Source organism: Eleutherodactylus coqui, unplaced genomic scaffold, assembly GCF_035609145.1.
Source record: "Eleutherodactylus coqui strain aEleCoq1 unplaced genomic scaffold, aEleCoq1.hap1 HAP1_SCAFFOLD_109, whole genome shotgun sequence".
In the NCBI taxonomy this organism is placed as follows: domain Eukaryota; kingdom Metazoa; phylum Chordata; class Amphibia; order Anura; family Eleutherodactylidae; genus Eleutherodactylus; species Eleutherodactylus coqui.
In genome coordinates, this window is record NW_027102028.1 from 142,236 (window position 1) to 162,911 (window position 20,676).

General features: G+C 45.0%; 1 long non-coding RNA gene across 1 annotated transcript in view; it reads right to left on the minus strand.

Moving 5' to 3' along the window:
- LOC136594894 (uncharacterized) overlaps positions 1-18,360 on the minus strand; it is a 34,975-nt gene extending 16,615 nt beyond the window's left edge. The window contains exon 1 of the long non-coding RNA XR_010788626.1: positions 18,238-18,360. This is a non-coding gene — a long non-coding RNA (uncharacterized lncRNA). The remainder of the gene's footprint in view (positions 1-18,237) is intronic.
- Positions 18,361-20,676: the final 2,316 nt, after the last annotated feature.

Sequence of the window (20,676 nt, forward strand, 5' to 3'; positions counted from 1 at the left end):
TTGCTATATATGTACACTGTGTCCTTTGTCAGTTACCCCTTAGGAAGCCCTCCCAATGTGAGCTGGTGATATACGAGGGGTTTCTCTACCTCTATCCCCCTTCTTTGACTACTTCTATTGCAGACATTGCTTCTCCGTAGATTCTATAGACTTTTTGCTGATATGTCCTCTGGCATTGTGCACTGCTGCTAGTTTTGTGGTTCTCTCTCCCCCTCTTGATGATATATGATGTTATACATAAAATATATAGTATGTTAGGCTGAATGAAGACCATGTCCCTCTAGTTCAGTCTGTTTCATCCCCCCCCTCCCTTTTGGTCAAAAAAGGCAAAAAAAAAAAACAGCCATTTAGCTCACTTAGAGGAAAAAATGTCCTTCCTGACTCCATGAATTATCGTGTCCGTAAGTGGACATATATAAAGATATACTGGAGGGGTTTGTGGCTTCTTCTGCATCTGGTTACTGATGATATACTGATACAATTGCAGCTATCATACATCCAGATTGCGGATGTGGACACCCAGAACGTGTGTGCGCCAACTACAAGAAGATCTATTGAGGCACCTTGTAAAGAGACATTATCATTAATCACCATATCTATACAAGAGTCCCGGCCTGGATTTCAGGTATCCCCATGTCATATGGGGGAAATGGCGACATAACAGGAAATCTGCCAAACAAGGACACCACCGCAAAGCGGATTATTACAGGTGTTCATCTCTATGAGAAGCTTAATATGGTGGACGGATTGAAGTTTTTGTACAATGAAATGATGTTGTAGAAAATAATAGTAAATGGCAGAAAGAAAGACAACCTGTATGTATGTGAATGTCGCCCCCAAATATCACCCCCCACCAAGTCCTAGACGGCTTCAGCACACGGATATGACGAGCTCCCATTTTACTAATAAAGATTGTCATTAGTTTGAGGAAAACAGTGATAATATTCCTGTAAATGTCCTTCCTCCCATCTCAGGACCGGCGGACATACGCTTTCAAACTTATCATGGTTGGCTGTGATTGGTCAGTTACTGATCACATGACTGCTGCCATGGTTACAGTCAGGGCAATTGTGTTGTCACGGCAGTGGGCAGTTGAGAGTGTTGGAGACTGGCGATGGAGAAGGAGGCGATGTCTGCTGGACCAGGGCAGAGCGATTTTATGGAGCAAATTCGGAGGGAGAAAGGAGAGAAAAGACCAAGACGTGTCTTGGACTCAGAGATGGCTTCAACCAAAGGCCAAAGGAGGAAGAAGAGGAAGACAACATCAAGGGCCATGAAGTCCATCGTTCCACCGACTGATTCGGTGAAGAAAGGCCTCAGAGGGAAGCAGAAACCCAAGAAGAGGCATCTGGATTCTTCAGAGGAAGAAAAGGATCCACCTGTAAAGATACAGAAAGAAGACCCGGGAGGCTCAGGTACCGCTGGAGGTCTGGGAAGCGTTCACATGTGGCAGATATTGGTGCAGATGCGCTACAAAATATGTGTCCAAATCCATGTAAACGGTACAGATTGTGAGGCGGATTTTGGCATGAGGTTTGACACAGATTTTGGTGTGGTTTTCGGCACCAAATCTGCTGGTTGTGAACGCACCCTCAGGGTCCCACACACTGTACCCGCCATGTCTGAGGATTTATATGTTGTCTGCCAGGGAGAAAGAGGGGAAAGTGATACAAATGTTACATTGTATTATACTGTATTTATGTACATTGTATTATACTGTATTTATGTACACTGTATTATACTGTATTTATGTACATTGTATTATACTGTATTTATGTACACTGTATTATACTGTATTTATGTACATTGTATTATACTGTATTTATGTACACTGTATTATGGAAAATACCAGATATTACTGTGATTTATTAATCTGCTTCTGAAATGTACAGTTTTTGGTCAGTTGTCTTCTTCCAGTTCATGTTTAGATGACGTGTTTTTATGGTGTGTTCACACGTTGCGGATTAGCTGCGGATTTTCTTGCAGATCTGCCGCAGAATTCACCCATGCGATTTGAAGGCAATTAAAAGGATGAAATCTGCTGCAGATCCACACAGAAATCTGTGACAAAATCTTCACCAAATCAGCGACTTGTGAACGCAGCCTTACTGTGGGTATAAGGAAATGTGTATATCCATCCGTTGCTCCCCAACAGAGGTGATCACAGCGCCATCGCCGCCCGCCCACTGTGCTACTGGATACAACATGACAGCCACAGAGATTAGTGGAGTTTACAGACAAGTGATGACCCCGCTGTAAGTGCGGCAGAGGTCTGTGAATACCTCCACTAAGGAGCAATAGCAGAATACAGGCGGCCATTCGCCAAAACAACTACATGAACTCAAAAGACTGTAAAAATGAGAAAATGCGTCATTACTATAAATACAACATTTGTAAGGCTTTTCTTATTTTAGTATTCTCCTACAGATAGGAGTATTACTACTACTGTTACTTTTAAAGGGGTTGTTTAGTTGCAAAATATTGATGGGCCTATCTGCAGAAAAGGCTACGAATTACAGATTAATGGGCTCCACCACCTAGGATCTCCACCAATCAGCTGTTTTTTTGAGCCGATGTGCACATGCATTTAGCAAATTTCTGCAAAAAGCAGACAGCTACGTTCCCACTGCAGTGGCTGGACTTAGTATTACAGGCAAAGCTGCTATTTAATTTAATGGCAACTTAGCCACTGAAGTGGTAACGGAGCTGTCTGCTACCTCCAGAATTCAGCTCCGTGTATGTGTGAACTGACACAGAAGACAGCTGACCGGTAGAGATTTTGGGCAGCGGATCCCTGCTGATCTGCTATCCTGCAAATGGGTCTATCAATAGTTTGCAACTGGACAATTCCTTTAAGCACTGCGTCCAGGATTCATATCTACCGCCATGTGTTCATATAGATTGTGAGCCCCCACGGGGACAAAGTCCAATGTAAATGATAACTGTGTACAGCGCTGTGGAGTATGTATGTGCTATACAAATGAGTGAAATAAATACAACCATTTACTCCGGTGTGTTTTATCTAAAGTGCCCTTAATTTATGGACGTTAGTAATGTATGTTAAACAACAGCCTCCTCTGTCTGCTGGTCTGCCACTAAGGAAATCTATGTCTATAAGCTACATGATTGGTAATATATGGCATCAAACACAGGAGAGACTACAAGAACTACATTAACCCCTTGGCTTCTACCCATCACCCATTGCTTCGTTCTCCACCATACCGTCCCTTTTACCATTAATCTGTTTTTTGCTGTTAGTCAGGCAAACCCTCATTAAGACGATAGCTATCACTCCCAACTTCCCCATACATGTACACACTCGGCAGAGAGTGGAGGAGTTTCCATTGGGGAGAAGAAGAACTTTGGGCCCTTTTATGTGGAACGATTATTGTTCAGATTGTCGCTGGATCGTGGTAACCTGAAGATAATCGTTCGCTGTAAATGCTGCCGGCGACTGAACGACAAGCAATAATTCATTCGTTTATTGTTCGGTATTTGTAGGTATAAAAACTAACTGCAATCGGCCCGTGGAAACAGGCAGCTGCTCATCTATGAATGACTGTCTGTTTACTGTCAGTGGAGGGGGATGGAAGCGATCGCCGGCCCGCTCCGCCTTCAGTCACTAAGCCATCATCACTCCTGTGTAAAAGCAAAGGAACAATTATTGCTGGGACGAGTATAAGAACGCTTCATCACCTGAAAATTATCCCATGTAGAAGTACCATAGGCTGCTGCCAAACACCACTGGCAAGGCTTATCTCCAATGGGAACATACAACAACGGAAACAAGATTACTGTATAAATACAGTACCAGAACCAAGCTCATTGTATAGATGTCATAACAGAACTAATCTTACTCCATAAATACAAGACCAGAAGCAAGCTTATTATATAGACATTACCAGCACCAAACCTACTATATAGACACAGTACCAGAACCGAGCTTACTACATAGATACAATAACAGAAGTAAGCTTACTAAATAAATACCATACAAGAACCAAGATTATTACCTAGAACAGGGTTTCCCAAAGTGTGCTCCGCAGAGCCCCAAGAGCTTCTTAGCAGCTCCGATGGAGGGTCTAGGTCCCCGCTATACTCACCCCTGGAGCAGTGTCTGGGTAGACTGTACAGAGTAAATCAGCATGCAGGACCTGAAGTCGGCGTAGCAACACGTATCAATGAGCCGTCTCCGGTCATGTGATCCGTGTTGCTATGCCGACCACAGGTCCTGCATGCTGATTTCCTTAGTACAGGCTGTCGAGACACCGCTACAGGGGTAATTAGAGCTGGGATCAATGGCGGATTACAATAGGGGCGACCCGAGACTCCAAGGGAAGGGGGCCCATGGCTGTCCCAATCACTCCTATTGTAATCTACACTGCTAAACATATCCCTGCATCTAAAGAGCATAGCGGAAATGAGGAACCCTATTACTACTAGGGCCGCAATAGGGGACCCTATAACAATTCGGATGGCAATTGGGGACTCTATTACTACTGTGGTGACAATGTGGGGTGCTATCACTACTGGGGCCGCAATGGGGGAGCCTATTACTACTGGGATGGCAATGGGGAAACCTATCACTACGGGGGCCAAAACATAGGTCATTATTACTACTGGGGCCAATATAAGGGACGGTATTACTATTGGAGCCAATATAGGGGACACTATTACTACTGGGGCCAAAAAAGGGGATGATATTACTACTGGGATGGCAATGGGGCAACGTATCACTACGGGGGCCAAAATATAGATCACTATTACTACTGGGGCCAATATAAGAGACGCTATTACTATTGGAGCCAATATAGGGGACACTATTACTACTGGGGCCAAAAAAGGGGATGATATTACTACTGGGGTGGCAATGGGAGTCATTATTACTACTGGGGCCAATATAGGAGATGTTATTACTACTGGGGCTGCAACAGGTGGGCACTATTACTACTGAGACTGCATTGTGGGAGCCTATCACTATGGGGGCCGCAGTGGGGGTCACTATTACTACTGGGGCCAATATAGGAGACACTATTAGTACTAGGGCCAATATAGGGGACACTATTACTACTGGGTCCGCATTGAGGGTGCCTATTACTACTGGGGCCACAATGGGGGTCACTATTACCACTGTGGCCAATATAAGGGATGCTATTACAACTGGGGCCAGTATAGGGATTGCTATTATTACTGGGTCCACTAATATAGGGGATCACTATTACAATTGGTTCCGCAATGGGGCAGCCTATTAGTACTGGGGCCGCAATAGGGGACATTATTACTACTGGGTCTGCATTAGGGGATACTATTACTACTGTGGCCAATATGGGGGAAGCTATTACTACTGGGTCAATATAGGGCATGCTGCTACCAGTACTACTGGGACCACCAATATAAGGAGTCACTATTACTACACGAGGCGGATTTGCTGCAGAATTTACAGTAGCAGCAAAGTGGATGACATTTTAAAAATCTCATCCACACACTGTGGAAAAAATGAGCACAAAACCCGTGTGGATATTGACATGCGGTGGGGGAGTTAATTCTGCAGCATATTAATTTTAAATATAATGTATATCAATAGCCCTTCCAGCACTCCAGCGTTCCTCCCTAGTTGTTTTTTTAAACCGCCTTTTATAATGTACTTTTTCTAATGATGGAGGTAAAAATCATATGTTGTAATAAGCCCCGCCCCCAACCCCTCCCCAGACCACACCTTGGGGCTCCACGAGAAATTTTTCATTCAAAAAGGGCTCCATGGCTAAAAAAGTTTGGGAACCACTGACCTAGACATTGCCAGCACCAAACTTACTATATAGCCACAGTCCCAGAACCAGGCTTACATTTGCCTCCTTCAGAAAAAATATTATCCACCACCATAAGCAGGCTTTTATAGTAACTAAAGTCACATGACCAGCGTGCAAGGAACAGATGAAATGCCTAGTTTTAAACCCATTAATATGACGGCCCAGCAGATGTACGCACACCAGAGAACAGCTGACGCACTTTGGACATCCTGAAGCTACGATTAAGGGATAATGCCCACGCCCGAATTTCTGCCGCGTTTTATGCGGCGGAAATCCGCGGTATTACCCCAGAGCTATTAGGTTCTATTGAACCTAATAGCTCAATGTTCACGATGCGGAATTCCACCGCGGAATTTCGCAGTGTGAAAGAAAACGTGGCATGCTCTATTTGCCGTCACGCTAGCACAGCGGAAGTATTGCGTGAATCTGCGACCCTAACCCCCATCACGTCATCCAGCCGATCATCGCTGATCTTTATTGCTACATAAATGATGAGCGATGAAGCTCATGACCCCATACAGTATCCCCAGTAGTAATAGAGCCGCCCCATATACTTACCTTCTCCTGGTCTTAAGAAAGCCACTGCTCCTCTTCTCAGTGCCCGCAGCAGCACCTCCTCCCCTCTCCTCTTCTCCTGCGGAACTAAGGAGAAGAGGTCAGGGGAGATGGGGACATAAGATCCTGGAAGCACACACTACAGTCAGTGGAATCCAGCAGCGGCACAGCAAAGTAATTACCAGCTGGGAAGCTGCGGCAACCCGGCTGGTAATCACTGTAATGGTGACCAGACGTCCCGAAAAATTGAAAAAGGCTGTCCCGCTGGGGTCCCGGGAAAAAGTGGGATACAGGGTCCCAGAGTGGGATTGTACTGCCTATATCGCGTTGTCTGGACAGCTTACCTAAACTGTGAAAATGCTGTGTTATTCACGGACTGAAGCTGAATACGCTGTGTGAATGACCCCTGACATTTGTAACTGTAATCTGTTTATAAACGGGAAGGAAAGTCTCTAAGAAGTTCTAGAACAATAAGCAGCTGTGATGTTATTGGCCGCCGGTCTGTAGGACGTTTACACCGGGATATGCTTTACAGCGGAGAACCTTTGGAGGTTAAAATGTGTTTTAGGGTTCAGTCACACATCATGGAAATGGTGCAGAGTTTCTGTAGTGGGAAATCTGCACCAAAATTTGCATTAAAAACCACATCAAATTCTGCAGTTTTTTATGCAGATCTGATGCAGATTTCACCTTTTCAATCGAAGGGGTGAAGTCGGCTTTAGATCCGCACTGATGATACGCGGTTTAATGTGGATTTTGGTGATGGGGTTTTCATGGAAGTGCAATCCAGACAAAGTGCCGCTCCCTTCAGGTGCCTACAAGCATGTGTCCCGGCAGCGGTCACACCTCATATATCCCTCTATGGCAGAACATAATGTGCACAACACCGCTGTGTGTTATATTCCTGCATCATCTACTATGTACATAGAATTATTATGCACTGGCTGCTCGTTAAATACAGAATACAATTTAAACTCGCTACCCTCATCCACAAAGCCCTCCACAGCGCAGCGCCCCCCTATATTGCCTCTCTCATCTCAATCCATCACCCAGCTCGGGCTCTCCCCTCTGCTAACGACCAGACTGAGCGCCCCCTTAAAGGGGTTGTCCCGCGAAACAAAGTGGGTCTATACACTTCTGTATGGCCATATTAATGCACTTTGTAATGTACATTGTGCATTAATTATGAGCCATACAGAAGTTATCAGAAATTTTTCACTTACCTGTTCCGTTGCTAGCGTCCTCGTTTCCATGGAGCCGTCTAATTTTCAGCGTCTAATCGCCAGATTAGACGCGCTTGCGCAGTCCGGGTCTTCTTCTTTTCTCAATGGGGCCGGAGATCGGCTCCTGGTAGCTCCGCCCCGTCACGTGCCGATTCCAGCCAATCAGGAGGCTGGAATCGGCAATGGACCGCACAGAAGCCCTGCGGTCCACCGAGGGAGAAGATCCCGGCGGCCATCTTCAGCAGGTAAGTAAGAAGTCACCGGAGCGCGGGGATTCAGGTAAGAGCTGTGCGGTGTTCTTGTTTAACCCCTGCATCGGGGTTGTCTCGCGCCGAATGGGGGGGCTGTTGAAAAAAAAACAAAAACGTTTCGGCGCGGGACAACCCCTTTAATTTGAACTTCTCATTCCCGCTGTCCTCTGGAACGCACTACCAAAGGCTACCCGGGCAATCCAGGACTCGCAGAATTTCAGGCGTGCTCTAAAAACGCACCTCTTCAGGGAGGCATACCGCATACCCTTTCTATGATATATCACATACTTTAGGGTTTCCCACAGATTAACATCGAGGGGTGTTACATCACGGGAATGGGGAAGGAATTCAACAGCACCTCTCCATCCTACCCAGCATCCTGGCAGAGCGCCATGGAGATTGTCTCTCACAGCTCGGTGGTAGTGCGGTGGTGCGCCATCTTGCTGGACATAAAACTGCACAAAAAATTAGGCCCCTCTCTATCTTTGTTGCACCAAAGGTCCCCATAGAATTCCACAGGTGATGTGCAAAGACTCTAGACGACGCGTGAAACACAGTGCAAAACGTAACAAAAAGAACACATTTGGATCTCATTAGGCTAAATAGCTGGTTAATCCATGGAAGAGGGTGTAAGGAACGCATGTAAACTGGCACCACGTGTGCAATAAGTACAGTACTGTGCGCAGACACGCGTGTAAATCAACCTCAACAATCTTCTTCATGCAAAAATATGTTGTACTGGGGTGTTCGTTTTTGTACATACGGTCGTGTGAAGCCGCCCTTAAGGTAACAGTTGTTGCTTCTATATATATTCAAAACTATCTACACCACATATACATTACACATGTGCATTATTCCGGTCAGTGTGAATAATGTGCAGCGCATGGTACATCATCACTTCTACTATTCTGCCCCCTGTTAGGAGGACCCAGTGGTGTTCGGCCAACAAGATCAGGAAGCACCACCTCTAAGACCATCCGAAAGAGACTACGATTCCACCATGTGCTCGGCCGGGGAGCCTACGGGGAAGTCGTGCTGGCAGAAGACACCGTTACGTGCCAGCAGTTTGCTGTAAAGGTCATCAAGAAGAGAGCCCTGCTAGCGGAAGTGGAGCTGGCGGATGTGATGGTGGAGCACCGCGTGTTGCAGCTGACGTCTGGGAGTCCCTTCCTCGTCCATGCAGAATTTGCATTTCAGACCAAGGTATAGTTATTATCACACATCTCCAAACTCCACCGCTATGTGCCCCGTAGATGTGGACATTGTAGTATATCTTCCTATTAACCAACCTCTTACATATCTCTTCTACATTACAGACACACGTTCTGCTTGGATTGGAGTACCTGAGCTGCGGGGACCTGGACCAACTCCTGCAGGTGAAGGGACGGCTTGATGTCAACAGCACCAGATTCTACGCTGCGGAGATGGTGTGCGGCATCCAGCACCTCCACACCATGGGGATCATCCACAGAGATCTGAAGCCCGAGAACATCCTGGTGGCTGAGACGGGCCACGTGAAGATCACCGATTTCGGTCTGGCCTTAGAGAACATGTATGGAGACCGAACGGCCAACGATTATGCTGGAACCGAAGACTATGTTGCTCCTGAGGTGAGAGGAATAGACTCTTCCTACCATTTTTTTTACATAAATGTAATCATGTTCTTGGGTTGTGGATCGTGGAGACAGCAGATGATGTAGAACGTATTTACCAGCTTACTAACTGTTTTCTGTTTATGGCAGATGGACGCCAGAGAGGAATATAACGCCGCCGTCGATTGGTTTTCATTTGGAGTCATCATGAATCAGATGATTACCGGTGAGCGTAAGTATCATCACAAACTCTTCAATGAGTCCACCTCCGGAGCGAAGAACATCATCTTACAGGTGAGCAGGTCACTTTTATTTATTCTTTTTGCTAATGGTGTTGGAATAATTTGTGATGCTTTTATTGTCTTTTCTAGTCAGATTCTTGTAATTATAGTCTGTAATCACAACTACATTTCTTATTTCAGCTCCTTAAGAAAAACCCAGCAAAGCGTCTCGGAGTCAACGGAGACATCCGAAAGCACCGCTTCTTCCAGCAAATCGACTGGATCTCTGTGGAATCCCTGAGGGTGCCCCCACCGCACATCCCTGAGGTAAGTAAATCAACAGAAATTGAACATCTAGAGCCATTCCATCTGGACGCCGTGGAAGCAGCAGAGGCCAAGGACTTCCATCCGTCATCTAAAGAACAGGCCATGTTCAGAGGGTTTTCATTCTCCACCTTGAAGACCCTCTTAGACACCGGCTCTACCACCACCAGAGCGAGCGGCCCTCCTGAGCCCCCGAGAGAACATCAAGAGGAAGGACGCCGAGGGACCCCTTAGGAGTGTGCCAGCAGTACCACCCAGCTGGCGGTAAGTACAGGCGCCACAACATCTGCGCCCTGTAGAATCATAGGCATGTGCATTATACTAAACACCTTAAAAAAATTGCTTTTGTTTTTTTACCAGTAGATGGATTTCCCCCAACCAATGACAGCAGCAGCTGATGGTGCTGCCACGGGTGAGGGGGAAACACATTGGTGTGCGATGGCCGGCTATTAAGGGGTGGAAGGAGGCCGGATTTTTTTTTTTTCTTAGTGACATCGTAGCACATGTCTATGATTATTTCACATTTACTGGTAATTGCATTTCCTCCCGTCCATCACAGTATTGTAATGAGCGATGGGGAAATGAGGTGAGTGATGGCCGGCTATTAAGGGGTGGAGGAGGCCGGATTTTTTTTTTTTTAAAGTGATCCAATGATCACAAGTTCAAGTCTCCTGAGCGGCCTAAAAAAAAGATTTCAAAATAAGTGAAAAAGTATTTTTTAATAAAAATATATATATATATTTACTAAAAAAAATTATAAAAAGCAGTCAAAAAGTCGTTCATACTCCAAAATAGTAGAAATAGAAACCGTCGGTCAATGACAATAAACAAGCCTCCACACAGCTGCAGCAATAGAAAAATAAAAAAACTCAAAATTATTTTTAAAAAACTATTTCATTTTTTAAATGTCGCCCAACAAAAAGCTATTTAAATTTAGTATCACAATCATACCGACCCACAGAATAAAGTCATCATCTCATTTTTGATGCAATGTGTACATTGTAAAAAACAGACAAAAATAGTGTAATTGCTTTTTTTCCATTTAACTTCACTTAAAAATCTGCAGGAAGTTTTTCAATACATTTTATGGTCCACTAATTGAAAAATAAAAATCGTCCTGTAAAAAACAAGCCATCAGAAATCTACACTGATGGAAAAATGGATTTCAACTTAGACCCCAAGCATCAGTTAGATCATAAGTTACCAAAAGTATCAATATTGTAATGTGTTTTCCTCTCCCTGCCACAGTGAGAACTTGAAGGGGTTAGCCCAATAGGCCCAAAGAGAGGTTAGTGTAGTGTAGGTCCCATCTACAAGAGGTCGCCTTGTCGTGGCAGATGGGCTCACATGTTTTGATCAAAATGTGTGCTAAGAACCTCACGAGTTTATGTGTCAGTAGATATAACAATAATGTCATTTAAATTCAGATATTAATTACTTGCAGTAGTGCTGCAGCTGCTTGTATTGTCGCAGCCACGGCATATATGAACCTGCGCGTTCAATTTGTTGGTAGGAAGTGCAGAGTAAATCTGTTTTTTGATATATTTAAAGCGGTGGCTGCCTCCATATTTCTCATGCACCCTCTCCACCCATGTGTCCCACATCCTCATTAGAGAAAGTAACTGAACCCCACTTTCCTGAATGCATTTGGTCTATGCAGCATTTAATGTCTGTACAGTATATTTTTGGTTCATATTGGGTACTGGGTAAAGATTGGTGTAATTATTAGTCAGAAAAGCTTAAGTGGTTCGGGTTGTTTGCTCTTTTCTAACATGCTTAAGTTGGACAATCCCTTTAATGTCTTCCTATTAAGCCTTGCCACATGCAGGACTTTGAAAGGAAGAAATCCATAGCAATCCTGGGAGACCTTCACAAGGCCCAAAGCTATCCTGGTTACCGAACGGTACCCCATGATCTCATCACAGGGGCCATTCAGGATACAGAAGGAGCCTCCTCCCTATTTAGTAACAATGCCCCTCGTGACCCTCTTACAGTTATAATGCCCATTAGACCCCCTTGCAGTGCTATCTGTTATATGCATTTGGAAAAAAAAAAAGCACATACTGACGTGCGTCTCTTCTCCCATCTCTCGGACTCTGCTGTCTGCGTCACACAAGACTCATTCCAACTTCTAAAAAAAAAATATATACTCACCTTGTCCTGGCAGACGGAGTTCAGCGCGGTCGGCCTCCAGTGGGTGTGAGTGAGAGCTGCCCCTAATTGGCTCAGCGCTGAGCCAATCAGAGGCAGCTCTCACTCACACCCACTCACACCCACTGCAGGCCGGCCGCGCTGAACTCCGTCTGCCGGGACAAGGTGAGTATATATATTTTTTTTATTTTTACACATTTCTGGATGAATTGCAGGGAAGGGCTTATATATTTAAGCCCTTTCCGACAATTCATCCCGCGATCGCCCGCAGCGCATTGCTTTCAATGGAGCCGGCTGTATTGCCGGCTCCGTTGAATTCAATGCGCTGGACAGCTCCGGCCCGTTTCTATTGAAACGCGGCTAGGAGCAGTTTTTTTGGGTGATTTTTCGGCCCCGGTCACGTGATTTGCGGATGTGCATCCGTCATGCGATCCGCAAATCGCGGTAAAAAACGCCCGTGTGACTAAGGCCTAACAGAGATATTCGGCATGTGTAAAACAAAAGTATACAAATGCCGATCAACCTGCTTCGGGATCAGAACTTGTTACATCTGGTCAAAAATTTGGCCGAAGTAAAAGGACTCCAACCATCTAGGATTGGCAAAACCAGTTGGTTGGACGGTACTAAGCAACCAATGTACAAAATAATTCCCTAGTGGGGAACTTATTAACACTAGACATGTAATTCTGTATCCACCTGGATATTATAAGGGTAAATGTAGTTGTGGTCGGCACTCTGCTGTCGCACAGAGAAACCAAGCATAAGGAACATAAGTGTCAGCACTGACGCCTGGTGGGAACTTGATTATTCGAGCATATGGTAATTTCTCAAGGTTTAAAAAAAACAAACAAAAAAAAACAAACAAGATTTTTGTAAGAACTTATCATAAAATCTCTTTTTTGTCTTTTTCTTTGGGGGATACAGCATGACCTTGGGTATAGCTTCTGCCACTAGGAGGCGACTCTAAGCATAAAAAGTGTTAACTCCTCCCACGAGCTATAACCCCCTCCAAGCATCATGCTAGCTCAGCTTGTATGCAAGCAGTAGGAGCGGCCAGTAGGATATGATAATAGATAATAAATAACAATAATCAATCTAACACCAAGTGCGACCGAACTGAGAACACTCCAACCAAGAGAAGCATACGTTACCGTTCTAATACCAGACTGGGTGGGTGCTGTGTCCCCCAATGAACAAGACGAGAAAGAGATTTTATGAGAAGTTCTTACAAAAATCTTGTTTTCTCATCTGTATCATTGGGGGACACAGCAAAGACTTTGGGATGTTCTAGAGCAGTACCCAAGGGGATGGGAAAATAAAAGAAGCCGCAGGTGTCAAGAAGCATAACCAGCTTCTTCACCGCGACCAGCGTTAACTGAAGCCTAAGCATCCAGCAAGCTCAGAGACTGAGCATAAAGGAGCCGGAGCAGCGGTCCCAACCCCCCACCGGGAGAAAGCTCTCAATGCAGAGTTTCAGACGAGGCACCTGCTGTCCGAGTAACATGTGCCGGAACACGGCTAGAATGTGTCTGACATGGTGATCCTGTACCGCCGCGGAGCGGAGTCAGTGTGAGGCGCCCACGAAGGGCACGACTTGAACTGACAAGAGGGCCAGACGAAAGCCAAGGCGACTCTGACACTGCGTCAGGGCTGCCTGCAGGGAGCTGCAGGAGGGGCAACGGGAGCTACCGACAGGTAATGCTCAACCCAGTCTGGAGCAGACGAGGGAAACTATGTGTCCATCCATAAGGAAGTTACCACAGGTCTCAACAAGGCCGGAGTAATGCCGGCAAATAGTTTGAACGTTCTTGTTCAGAAGACGAGATAATCTCTGCTGGATGTAATCTTGTACTGTAGACAGCGTACTTAGTAAGTGGCGCTCGCCGGCCGCTGTCCGCGTGTCATCCTGAGCTCGGACACTGCGGTACGTCTGCCTGCAGGCAACTGCAGGAGGGACAACAGGGAAGCTACTGACAGGCAAGGCTCACCCTGGTGTGGAGCAGACACGAGGAGCGATGTGTCCCAAGACTCCCTGTGCCAGTACTCTGTCCATATGGAAGGTACCACAGGTCTCAGCAAGCCTGGAGTTAAGCTGACAACCAGTTCTAGCACTGTTGTCCGTGACACAAGATATTCTCCGTCTGGATGTAAATCTCGTATTTTAGCGAGAGCGTACTTGGACGGTGGCTCTGGCCCTCCCTGTCCATGTGTTATACTGGAATCCAACATCTGCGGTGTGGCTAGCTGCAGGGAACTGCAGGTATGGGAGGAACTACAGGCGACAGCAAGCCCAGAATCACGCTGAGGTTGGATTGGGCAAGGAGGAAACGTGACTATGGCGTAGTAGTAGGGGGCCATAGTGTTTGGGGTGGGGGAGGAGAAGCTACCTCACAGCATTGCCCAACACTGGCGACTTTGGAACACACACAGGCTGCCTCCTGGTCTCCGCCATTGACAGCAAAAAAGACCGCAGGCGGCATTATACAGGAGACACGCGCGACCGAATATCAAGCTGCGCAGCAAAACCTATAGATAAGTCGCATGGTGGCAAAACACATCAGGCACACAGTATGGAATGCCAAACGGTAGCAAAATAACGCACGTCGCGCCACACAGCGGCATACCTCACAGGCTGCTTGGCGCTACGCCTACATGCCGCTTAATAAATAGGGCACATTGCAGCGGCAATATAAACAAAATGGACCGCAGCCATAGAAACATGTCGGCCCACGGCTATAGAACCTGGCGGCTGACTGTCAAATGAAATTTCCGTCTCGTGCAACCCAGGGTGCGAGGTGGCGGTAAAGGAAAGCGATTAAGGCATGCTGGAACGGCGGCGAAAAATTAAAAATGACCGCTGATGGAACACAGACCACGCAGTAGCGGCAAAACGGCTACTGCACAGAAGGCCCAACTAGGAGCCCCTTTTTTATTTATTTATTTTAATTTAGTAACCGGCCACCCCTTACACCAGAGTGGGGGCGCCACTCATGAGGCCCACAGACCTGCCACGACAGCTAACCAGCCTGCCGCGGCTGCAGAAGTTTCAGTAGGCCCATAAAACTGAGCTAGCTTATGCCTGCAGGAGGGATGTAGCTAGTGGGAGGAGTTAATACTTTTTATGCTTAGTGTCCCCTCCTACTGGCAGAAGCTATGCCCAAGGTCTTTGCTGTATCCCCCAATGATACAGATGAGAAAGAAAGGTTTGGGATATTTGGGTTGGACTGCCTGGCGACAAATGGTTTCAATAAACTACTGGAAAAAAATTTGAGTATTCTTTTTTGCATTTATATTGACTTTTTACTGAATTCTAAATTGTCCATTTTTTAAAATGTATTTTTATTAGCCATGCGTCATTTTGTGATCCTTCTATATCAGTCTATTAATTAGGTTTTTTGGTTAGGTTATAAATCCCAATAATATATACCTATCTAATAATATATGTAATTAGTTATGTGTAGTTTTTATATTCAATGGTTCTGTATGTTACAACTATTCATATTTAACCCCTTAATGACGCGGCCTTTGTTTCCCCCTATTTTCGTTTTATCATCCCTTTTAAAAAATATTAACTCCTTTTTGAATCCATTGACATAGCTGTATGAGGGCTTGTTTTTTACGGGGTGAGGTGCATTTTTTATTGGTACTATTTAATGTACCAAATAATGAACTGAAAAACGTAAAAAAAAATCCTTGGGTGTGTCCTGTTTCTACGGCGCAAAAACTGCAAAAAAATGAGACGATACCTTTATTCTATGGCTCAGTACGATTACTATGATACCAAACTTGTATGTTTTTTTTTGCTGTACTACTTGTATTTTTATTCAAAGACATTTCATTTTTTGATATTATTTTCTTCTGAGTGCGATAACTTTTTTATTTTTCCGTCGACATAGTTGTGCGAGGGCTCATTTTTTGCTACTTCCTGTAGTTTACGTTGGTACCACTTGGGAACAGATACGACCTTTTAGTCGCTTTTTATTGCATTTTTTCTTGGAGACAGGGTGTCCAAAAAAGTACATTAATCGCTTACTTTCTTTTTTTTCTTTTTCTTGGACGACGTTAACCATGCGGGGTAAATAATGCGTTACTTTGATAAATCACACTTTTACGAACACAGCGATACCAAATATGTAGTTTTATTTCATTATTTAGATTCTTTTATTGAAAATATGGCAGAAGGTGTTTTTTTAAAAACTTATATTACTTGTTGTTAAAAAATTAGTAAAACTTTGTTATTTTTGCTTTTTTTATGGTCCCCACAGAGAACCACAACATGTGATGTTTCCATCGCTCCTGCAGTATGATGTAATGTAATAGCATTACATCATACTGCGATTGGGCAGGCAGTCTATCAAGCCCCCCCATGGGGATAGCTTGACAGGCATACTGCCAAGACAGTTACGGGGCCTTTCAGAAGGCCCCGGGCTGCCATGACACCCGCACGGCTCCCTGCGATCATTCGGCGGATTTAAATGCCTTTGTCAGAATTGACAGTGGCATTTAAATGGGTAACAGCCGGGATCGGCCACCTGGACGATTGCAACTCTTGCCGCCGAGTGTCGGGTGTAATAAGCAGCCTGCATCTGAGATGTATTAAAAGAGATAGCCGTGCGATCTCTCTTCATACATACCCCGACCCCGCAGAACGTAACTGTACATCCTATAGCGGGAAAAGGTTAATGTTTCCCAAATCCTCAGCATTTTAACAATGTTATAGTTATTGGACCAGGAATGGACCATACCGGTATTAAACATATTGTTTTACTTATCAATGCTGTACAAACAACAACAGTACAAGTTTTAACTCTCAGGATGGCTAAATAGCTAAGAGATATACACACCCCGCTGGAACGCACCGTTTAGAGTTCATGACGCTCCAGGGACGCCACTCAATGTTCAGTGGAATGCACGCTGGAACGCAGCATCATTCCATGGCGCCGTGTGACGTGAACTAAGAGCGTCCACTCGGGATAATGTTCCATATGTCTGATATCAATAGTTACATCACAACTACATGCAGCGACAGCACCCAGGCGAGCAAGCTCGGGGAGACACCTCGTTCATATAAGGCTAGCAGTAACGGACGCCAGCGTCACCATGTTATGATGCGTGGCATCATCAATGTGGGACGTACCGCGAGAACAGCGCCAGTACACCACTCCCCTATGAAGGAAATACCAACTAGTATAAAAGTAAGTCCTGTTACCCTCTTTAGTATGCTTGATAAAGGGGCACATACCGCCCTGAACCACGTTGCATCGTCTGTTTTATTACCTGTACCCAGTGATTTGTCTACCTACCTGTATTTATTGCTATTTGGTCAATTAAAATCCCCCTTTCTGGATGACAATTGTTTTGGATAAACTTACCTGGCCTGCAGTCCATTTGGGGAGGTCTCAAGGACATGAGAGCTCCCATCTAAGTAAGTTTTCCATTTATCGGACCGTTTTTACGTTATCCTTATGAGCGCCGGACAACCAAACTAAACTAAATTATAGAGCTTACAGGGCAGGTTCTGAGGAGTCCGGGGGTGTCGTTTTTAAACTCACCCGGCTTGTTTCTGCGCCATCATATGTGGAAGTGGCACAAGTAGACTCATGTCTGCAGACTGTGCAAGGAAATACATATTGCTCTCTATGGAAGTGGACACACAGCTGTAGAGATGAGTCCGCTGGTGCCGACTTCCATGGGGAACAGCAGGGGAACAGGGAGCTAGGTAATTATATCATTCTTGGGCCCCTCGGAACCTACCCTACGAGTAGTAGAACTTAGTTTATGGTGCTTTTAGGTGGTGACAGATTCCCTTTAAAATGTTCCCATACATATTATGTGAAGGTCAATTTTAGCAGGACCAGACTACTATTTCATGTGTACGGGGATGTCCCAACTCTACCCTGACAAGGGTAAGTGCGATCAGGCATGATGGATCTCAACATAGCACTTCCTACGTGTGTGTCAGAAGGAATAGCTGTCACCCAGGCAACCATTTGGTCAACTACTGTCTAAGGTGTGAGACCAGCGATAGCCTTCATCATAAACACATGCAATACGTAATTGAATTGCAGACATGAAAAATATGCAAACTTTCCACAAGAAATAAAAGAACTCACCAAGCCATAGAAATCCGGGGATCCAGATAGTTCAGCTTGGAGGACGAGGCCATCTGTTTCTTGTCTTCTCTGTCAGTCTCCTGTACCTCCAAGTTCAGCAGCTGCTCTTCCATTCTCACGACAACTTTCTTCTTGCTTTCCAGAAGTCTAAGATGAAAGGAAGTCATCAGGTGCCGCATCCATAGAAAGATTTCTCCAAGTGACTGTTAGGGTAAAGCCGTACATTACGGATCTGACACTGATTTTCCGCAGTGGCAAAATCTGCACTAAGTAGTGCCAAGATTTTGTGAAGTCCCATCTACATTGCTTGTACTGTGACACACCGCAGATTTACCGCACACAATTCAGCAGCAGTAAATGCGTATTCTACATCTGACCTTACGCTGAGGGTGGTTTGCCAACAGCTTTTTGGAATAACTCAACTGCAGTTCTTTGAGGCCAACCCAGTAATGGATTCCAGTAGAAAGGAGGAATCTAAGTCCTTCGTTTAAAGGAATTGTATCAAGACCTAAAGTTATCCCGCGTCTCCTGGATAGGGAATAACCTTATAACTGCAGTGGTGGTCCAACCGCTTGGACTCCCACCCAGCCCGAAAATAGAGTTTCTGAAAATCCCTACATGAATGGAGAGGAGATTGCGCATGTGCAGTACCATTCTATTCATTCAATGACAATGCTGAAATTGTATAAACGCCGAGCAATCTCCAGTGCTGTCATTTAAATGAATTAATAGTAGACATGCAAGATCTCTGCTGTGGTGGGACCATAAGGACCCCAGTTCTTGAGATCAGTGGAGGTCCCAGTGGTTGGATCCCCACAGTCAAAGTTTTCACCTGCACCAGTTTTGATGAATTTTCCTCCCAGCATCACATGTCGTCATTACAGCTCGTATGAACTGATCATAATGGTAGCTGATATACGGAATCCTAAGGATTAATACACAGGGGGATCTGGAAGGAAAAATTCCATTAGAAATAGCTGCACGCTCATTTACATGGTGCACACCACAATCGTAACCCTATTATGATGACAATTAGGGCATCCTACATACTACACCAGCTTCTCCAGGTCATTTCCCTCAGCTTCTTTCAGCGCCTTCTTTGTTTATGAAATTTGTTCTTTTCTGGCCTCAATCTGTAGAAATAGAAGAGAAGACAAAGGGGTTGTCCAGTTGTAAACCACTGATGACCTGTCCTTAAGATAGACAATCAATAGTAGATTAGTGGGGTCTGCTGCCCGGACCCCCACCAATCTGCTGTTTGCTGGGACGATATGCTTGTACACTAGCTAATCTCTACAAGAAGCAGACAGCTCTGTTTCCACAGCAGTGGCCCGGCCTCATATTGCAGGCTAAGTTCCCATTGAAATGAATAGCCTTAAATACCAAACCTCCCCACTGCAGTGGGAACAGAGCTGTCTGCTTCCTGCAGAAGTCATATGAGAGCAGGTGAGCATCGGCCGCTGAATAGCTGATCAGTTGGAGCCCCATCAATCTACTACTGGTGGCCTAGCTCAAGGATAGGACAGCAATAGTTTACACATGGACAACCCCTTTAAGTAAATTGCACTACGTTATTGGTATAAATGATTGGAAACCAGAGGCTGAAACCCGTGCAAACGCAACATTTCCTACAGTTGAGGCTTTGCTACAGTTAAATTCAGTCTATACAATCCTCTGCAATCCAAGTCTGGACCCCAAGATGATACATTGTAGCAAACTGTCAGCACAGAAGATAGATTGATACTGACATTTAGGACACAGAGGATTGAGTAGACTGCATACACAGCTGTGGAAAGTATTACGTTTGTACATGCTTTTAGTCTTTGGATGTAAAGAAGAAAGATGAAACAATACCTCTGCAGCGCCACCTATTGGATGGCAGCATTCTTTTAAATGAATGCTTGACCCGTAATATATAGTTATATAAAGGGTTAAGCATTGATTTGAAGGAATGCTGCCATCCAATAGGTGACGCTGCAGAGGTATTGTTCCATCTTCCTTATGTACATATTGCCCAGAGGAGCATGGATGGCCTTATGCATCTCCTCACTCACCTTTTTGGTGCTCTCTACCTAAGGAGTGATGTTACCCCTTCCGAACTGGATGTAAAGAAGAATGTTCCCCTTTACTGACAGCAAAACGATGATCTGACACAATGAGTTAGTAAACAAATTGTAGAACTTTCGTTACACAATGGTGGATCAGCCATCTGCAGCCGGCGGCTCTCCCGCTGTTCTGTAACCGCAGTGTGATGGGAGTTACATATCACAGACCACTTTATGTAGTAGTACAAGTATATTGTTAGGGTTTTATATAAATTAAGCTTCAATGATATAAAACCCTAACAATGTACTTGTACTACTACATAAAGTGGACTGTGATATGTAACTCCCATCACACTGCGGTTAAAGAACAGCAGGAGAGCCGCCGGCTGCAGAT